At 28.4% G+C, this 7,139-nt stretch overlaps 1 long non-coding RNA gene across 1 annotated transcript; it reads right to left on the bottom strand.

Annotated features, from left to right (window-relative positions):
* Positions 1-565: 565 nt before the first annotated feature.
* LOC121116919 (uncharacterized) lies at positions 566-5,905 on the bottom strand. Its single transcript, XR_011779847.1, has 3 exons — positions 4,199-5,905; positions 1,205-1,306; positions 566-1,139 (listed from the first exon to the last, which is right to left on the bottom strand). It is a non-coding gene; the product is annotated as an uncharacterized lncRNA (long non-coding RNA).
* Between the last annotated feature and the right edge of the window lie 1,234 nt (positions 5,906-7,139).

The following is a 7,139-nucleotide window of genomic DNA, read 5'->3' as shown; positions in this document are numbered from 1 at the left end:
TGGAAAAGTTATCAGATCTACGACCTATCAAAGAATGAGCAAGAAAGAAGAAAGACCCCGGTTTTCTTTTCTAATGACTAAACATAGTGGTTTTTTTTCAAAAAACAAATCCCTTATTTAGTTTTATGTAGGGCTGGGCATCGAGCGAGTGTGAGTAAAAGCGGGAGCGAGACATATGGTACTGTTGATTGATTAAAATATGGTTTTGGAGGATGGAATATCACGTGATGAAGATATAAAAATCAAAATCTTTTATATTTTTTAAATCACAAGAAGACTGAATATAAAAAGTAGTTGAAATTTTCAAATTCAGGAATACTTAATTTACTTTCTGAAAATCTTGAAAAAACTTCCATATTTCTATATTATAGATTTATTAACAAATATAATAAAAGTCCCTAATATCATATGTCATACAATGAGTAGTCAAAAACTTATGATTATCACTTAACCCGTAGCAGTAAGTTACTCGTAAGTTTATAAATTAAGGCATTATAACGTATATTTGTGATATTAAGTTAAAGTAGTAAAGATAAAATAAAAAACGATTAATTAAAACAAAAGATATTAATTAGACATTTTAATGGTAGCTATACATAGAAAGTGAAAAAAATTAATGACAACAAACTATCTTAAATATTACAAATGGATTCAACAAATTATCAGGGACAAATGAAAGAAAATTGAAGTTATTAAAATATAATATTTCAAATGGATTCAAACAAATTATTAGGGACAATGTAAATTATAAATAAACAAAAATAATGAGACATTTTTATACAGAAAAAAATATACTAATTATGAGTAGAAATAACATCTGTCTTTTTCCTATCATACTTCAAATTTCATGTAGAATCCTCATTTTTCGTCACCTAAGTAATTTGTAAAGATAAGAAAAGAAAAAGTAAATTAATATGTTCAGTATTTAAACGACTTATACTTATCTTAATTATATTGTACTTTAACATGGAATCCATGGAGCATAACCAATTCTTGACCCGAAGAAAATGATGTCAGACAAACTATTTGCACGCCATTTGAAGCTGAGATCCCCTTTGACACCATTCATACTGTTGTTCTTGACAATATTACTGTTGTTCTCTAACACCTTATTATGAACATTTAGCTATGTGCTAATCCTAAATTTGAACAGGTATTTGTTTAATTAATTTCTAAATATTTAAATACATAAATAATAACTTACCCAAGTCTTAATACAAAGAAACTCATGTTAGAAAAACTATTTGCCGTCATTTGAAACTAAGACCTTTAGAGGCCATTCATTCTGTTGTTCTTGACCATATTACTGTGTTTAGGAATAAATGTAGTTTATTTTTTAAAAAGTTATTCGATAAATAGTTACTCTTACGAATCTAATATTTCAATATTCTATTTTATAATTAGGTTGTCCTTGATACATTTTCCTAATAAACAGGATCTTATTTTTGTATTAATGGCTCTCAATATGCTGAAAATCCTCTCTAAGTCCCAATTTAGAATAGGTGTGTTTTTGTAAATTATAATTAAAGTAACAGTACTGCTATCAATTTAAGAAATCTTTCATTTCTTGTTATAAATTACAAAACCCCATTTTATATACAGGTATATAAGTATATATTTTTAATATAGACATAACGTATAAGTAATTTCCTCTGAGAGGTAAATATATTTTTTTACCTACATAGTTGCTATTAGGCATTATGTTATTTGGCAGAAAAAATATATTAGAGCCTTGTTTATTGTTATGGACTTTCTTAGAACAAAGTAAATATAAATACTGTTATTATCCAAGAAGGAGAAACTCAGAAGAAAAAGAATATTAATAAAGTTAATGGAACAGAGATTTCCTATTCGTATTATGTCTAATAAAATATACGTAGAATCTAACCTTATTATAATATTTTTTACATTGTAATATTAATTTTATTTAGAACTTTCAATTTTGTTTTGATTCCTGTGTATTTTTTATAAATACATACTATTTTCATTAAATTAATAAGCTCATACTTCCCTCGCCATTAATTACAAAACTTTTTGCATTTTATTCACAAACTAAGTGATATATAATTACATTATTGAAAGAGAAATGGGTCAAAAGTATTTATAGATAATAAAACTTTTAATTAATTAAATTAATCATTTGATTCTTCTATTCATATAGCGCAGTGGTTCTCAAAGGAGATAATTTATTAGTGTTTTGTGAAGAGATGCTCCTGACTTCGGGTGATAGCGGTTGTTTTCCAAAATGAAACTATCTATCTTATCTAAATTTTAAAAATAATACATATTTCTAATCGACTGACAAAATGATGAATGGACAAAACATCGAATGGACAAAAATTTGACGGTAAAAAACGCCAACTGACAGAAAATATTACATTTCAAAATATGAAAAAATAATAACGGTTGGCCCGGTATAAGCGTAAATATATTTTTTGAAGCAGAAATTTCTAAAAGTTTTTTGTTGGAATATTTAATATTCTAAGATTATTGTTTATATTGTCTAAAAAAGGAAATCCAAATATACTTAAAGGAAACAATGGAATTTTTATATATTATTTTACTATACTCTTATTGATTTTTACACCAATAAAAATGAAAACAAACCAATTAGAGTTAGACCTTTAGAAAAAAAAAATGAAACCTTAATAATTTACAGTTCAATGGAACTCCTTTGGAATAAAAGAAATGAGAAACTCGATGCGTTAGTCCTATTTCAAACAAAGCCCTTAAATATATCGATAATCCGCATGACCCTCATCCCAAAAACTGCTAATCTTTCATTTATTGTAAGGTTGCCACTTGTACAATTTTCTTATACAAAATTGTATCTTGTACACAACATATATAAAAGATATGATATAAGTTTTTGGGAGATTCTGTAAATTTTTAAAGGTGTTTCAGCCCCTTCCCTAGAAGCGCTTGTTTATGAACAGTTAACAATTGCACTTTTGAAGAAATGGATGACTGAACATTTAAAATATATGGACACAATCGATATGAACATAAAATTTTGCAAATTAATTTTCGGATTTTTTTTTCTACTCAAAAGTTTCCTGAAACCAATGAAAGGAGATACTTCAAAAATTAAAATTAAAAGCTGATTTGTGAGAAAAAATAACGGAAAGTTTAAATAACGTAATGTTTTAAAAAATTGATTATTGTCTCATTTTTGCAATTATTTATATGCATAAATATATTTTTTGACATGCCATTATTTGTCTTGTATTTTGGAACCATTTTATCAAAATAAGAGAAAAATAAAAACCCGAAAAATGATTTAGTAGATGACCAATTACTCACTAGTACTACTTAAATTATTGTGCAAAATAGCAGGGTATTAAAAGAAAATTCTGGTATAATCAATCAACGTTCAGAACACTTAAATGAGGAAAAGAAGAAGAAAAGTTAACAACTGACAAAAAAATACACGATTCATTTCTATGTTAATGGGAGAAGAGTATGTTGTCAGATGAAAAATAGTTGTAGAAAAATAATAACAAATATAATAAAAAATAATAAATAAAAAAATTCTATAAAAAAAGTAGTTCGGGCAAAGAGAGCAACAGAGCAAAAAATTTAATTTTTTGGGAATAGCAAATTGATGTTTGAAAATTTTTCCTATAAAATTAATATTAAAATTTTTATCCGAAAAATTAAATTATTGATGGAATAATCATTTAAAATTTGAAATTTCATTTTAAACACTTTTATTTTTGAAAAAATTATATTTTTCAATTATGTTTTTCAATTTTTTTTTTTTAAATTATATTTTGTAATTTTTTTTTTTTCCAAAAAATTATATATTACAACTTCTTTTTTTGAAATTTTTTTATTTTCTGACAGAGCTATAGATTTTTGAGTTTTTGTTTTAAAAAAATAAAATGTTTGAAGATAGACCTGATTTTTTTTTTTGTGTAAAGCTATGAGTTTGTCAATTTTTCCAAAGTCTCAAAATATTTGAGATTTTTTTCTAAGAATTTAATATTAGAATTAACAATGAAAAAGAAAAAGATATCGACATTTATAATCTATCGGACTCCCCAGTGGTGATTCGTTTTCCTATATACCGGTAGTTGTATAAATACGCGGACTATTTGTGGCAAATAATTAAATGTGTAATAAAATTCGTATGACGTATCTTTTTGGGAATTATATAATAGAGAATTTATTTTGGTATAAAATTTAATATAATTACTGAATATAACCGCCATCAGCTGCTATGACACCCTCCAAGCGCCCGCAGTAGGCTTTGCACACATTGATGATGTAATGGTCTTCCATGGCAGCCCATTGCTCATTGACGCTGGCCTTCAATGAGTCCTAATTCGGATGGCGGGTAGCACAGGCCTTCTTCTCAATTTGCAACCACACACTGTAGTCAAGGGGATTCAAATCAGGTGATTGAGGTGGCCAAATGTTTTTGTTCCATAATGGCATGTTGGCAGCGAGCCAATCCTGAGTCAATCCAGAGGTATGGGTAGGTCTTTCAGATCTTTTCCCTCCTTGACAAGCTTCTGGACCTTGAACACAGTAGTCCCGGATAGTCCAGTGTCCTTGATTATCTCCTTGACAGACCTACCGGCACGAAGGAGAGTGGCAACTATATGACGTTTGGCCTCGTCCTTCATCGTAAACGACTTTGTTTGATGCAAGTAAGAAAAACAAAAACAAAGCCAAAAGATTTACCGACTTACTTGTGCAGAAATTTTTTATTTCCGGTCACGGAACCTCGAGATATAAGCGTTTAAAAATTAATCCGCGTATTTATGCAACAACCGGTACATACATATAGACAAACTTTTTATTATTAATTTCAACTAAGATTATACATATAGTAAGACTTAGCTCAATGGACAACGGCGACAGGAAGAATGATTCTCTTGAAACTTAATGAATTTGATACTTGGTCGTTCCTAGACAAAGATATTTGGACTTAAAAGACCATTCCCGGGTCAGATGGAGTAATTACAATACTATAATGTTTACTTATACTTTATCAGTGCCAATCTATATGATCAATTAATTTAACTTTATAAAAACTATCCTCTACATAAACCAAATATAGAATCTCAAATAAAATAATTACCTAGAAATTCAAAGTGAACAATTTATTAGAATATGACAATGTAATTGAATTATATTGAAGCATAATCTGACAATATTTGCTATTTTATGTAAATACAGACATTGTAGATTCTTATCAAAGAATACACATGTATTCATAAAAAGACAAAGTAATTTGAAAATAACTTTTGAGAGTGCATAAAAAATATTATATTAAAAAAAATATGTTCATTCGTAAATTTATTCTTTTTTTCCTACGAGTTTACTTAGTTTCAAACAAATAGATATTTCTATATTAATAGTTATAAATTATTGATCAAATTAAATATAAATATACCACACTTTTTTTAGTTATAAGTATCTCCCAGGAATATTTAACGATAACCCTGAGGGGAAAGTATTAACTTAAGAGGCTTTCAAATAAAATTTTATTTACATTTGTTTAAAAATAAATGACTTATCAGCAAGAAAAGGTAATGAGCTTTTTATGTAAGCACTTTTAAAACTTGGAATATTGTCCTATTAATCATATCCAATATCATACATAAAAAGATATGAACTTCTGTAACTTTGTCAATTTTCAGAATGTTTGATAGAAGAACATTTTAGCTGTAATAGCATTAAATTAAATTAGTGACAAACAGCTATGAGAGGCAGAAAAAATGTAAGAACAAATTCCAATTCTTATCTATCAAGGACATATGCAGGAATTATTTTGATGTCGATCCTCCAATCAACTTCTAGTTCAACACAGGCTTACACTTAGTTATAACTCGCCAACAAATCATAAGGATTACTCTCTATTTTTAATGAGTGAGCACACTCACTTGGGATTACTTTATAATAAGATTTTTTTTTCCTTCGAGAATAATGATAACTAACATCCTTAGGAAAAAAACTCTGCTGATTTCCAACTAGTAAAAAAATTGTCGTCGTTTAAGTCATATTTTTGTAGTCATGAAGATAAGTGATTAATGCGAGCGTAAATATGATGATTGGCGTCACTAATATAACATAAAAAGTCAATTTGTAAATGTTAATCTATTTTATCTTTTGTTTGCCCCTCTGGATGTGTACTGATCCCTCATTTTTGGGTGTACCTTAGAAAAACTTGATCTAAGAAATAATAATGCTGCATAGAACTTGCATGCCATGTTAAAAAGAACGAAAAAGGTAGTACATATATATACAAGGGTTGTAAATCTAATTTTTTCTTAATGTTGGTCACATGGAAATATTTTTATTTGATTTTTTGAAGCTGTTGTTCTATTTATTCTTTCAATCTTGAGGAGAGAACACCTAATTATTGAGTAACTGCATGTGAGTGTCTTTATAAAAAAGATAGACTATCACTGATGATTTGTTGGGGAATTATCTTCAATGAGTAAGGTCCAAGGACCCTGTTGGACCATAAACTGGACCAAACAGTTACATGTTGAGGATGGAGAGTTTTTTCATCAATACATCTTGGGGTTTCCGAGCCCAGGATGAGACGGTTTACATTTTCGAAAATAAAACTGGAACAACAGTGACGGTGAATAGATTTTGCTATCGAGATATGATTAATGATGTCTTATGGCCGGAATTGGATAACATTGATCTGGGCAACGTTTTCTTTCAACAAGATGGTGCTACGTGCACAAAAGTAACGAAACCATCGTTCTTTTACGGAACAGTTTACGACGTTGTTATCTCTCGAAGAGGTGCTCACAATTGGCCACCGAGATCTTGTGATTTAGAACCTTGCGACTTCTTCTTTTGGAGCCACGTGAAAGATAAGGTCTACGCCAATAGCCCAGCATCGATTCAGGAACTCAAAGATGAAATTTGTGAAGCTATTGAGGCCATACAACAGCAACTTTGTCATTTGGTTATGGGAAATTTCATAAAAAGGATTAGGTCTTGTAAAAGTAGCTGTTTTCCATTATTAATAGCATACATTTACATTGAAATAAACATGCAATTCTTTATCGCAAAAAAAAAATTATATAATCAAAATAACACTTCATATTGGAAAACCCTTTTATATGAGTTTTATAGTAAGATAGTTTATCCATTGTTAATAAGTTAAT

This window comes from Lepeophtheirus salmonis, chromosome 4 (genome assembly GCF_016086655.4).
Source record: "Lepeophtheirus salmonis chromosome 4, UVic_Lsal_1.4, whole genome shotgun sequence".
Taxonomy (NCBI): domain Eukaryota; kingdom Metazoa; phylum Arthropoda; class Copepoda; order Siphonostomatoida; family Caligidae; genus Lepeophtheirus; species Lepeophtheirus salmonis.
This window is presented reverse-complemented; position numbering and strand designations above follow the sequence as displayed.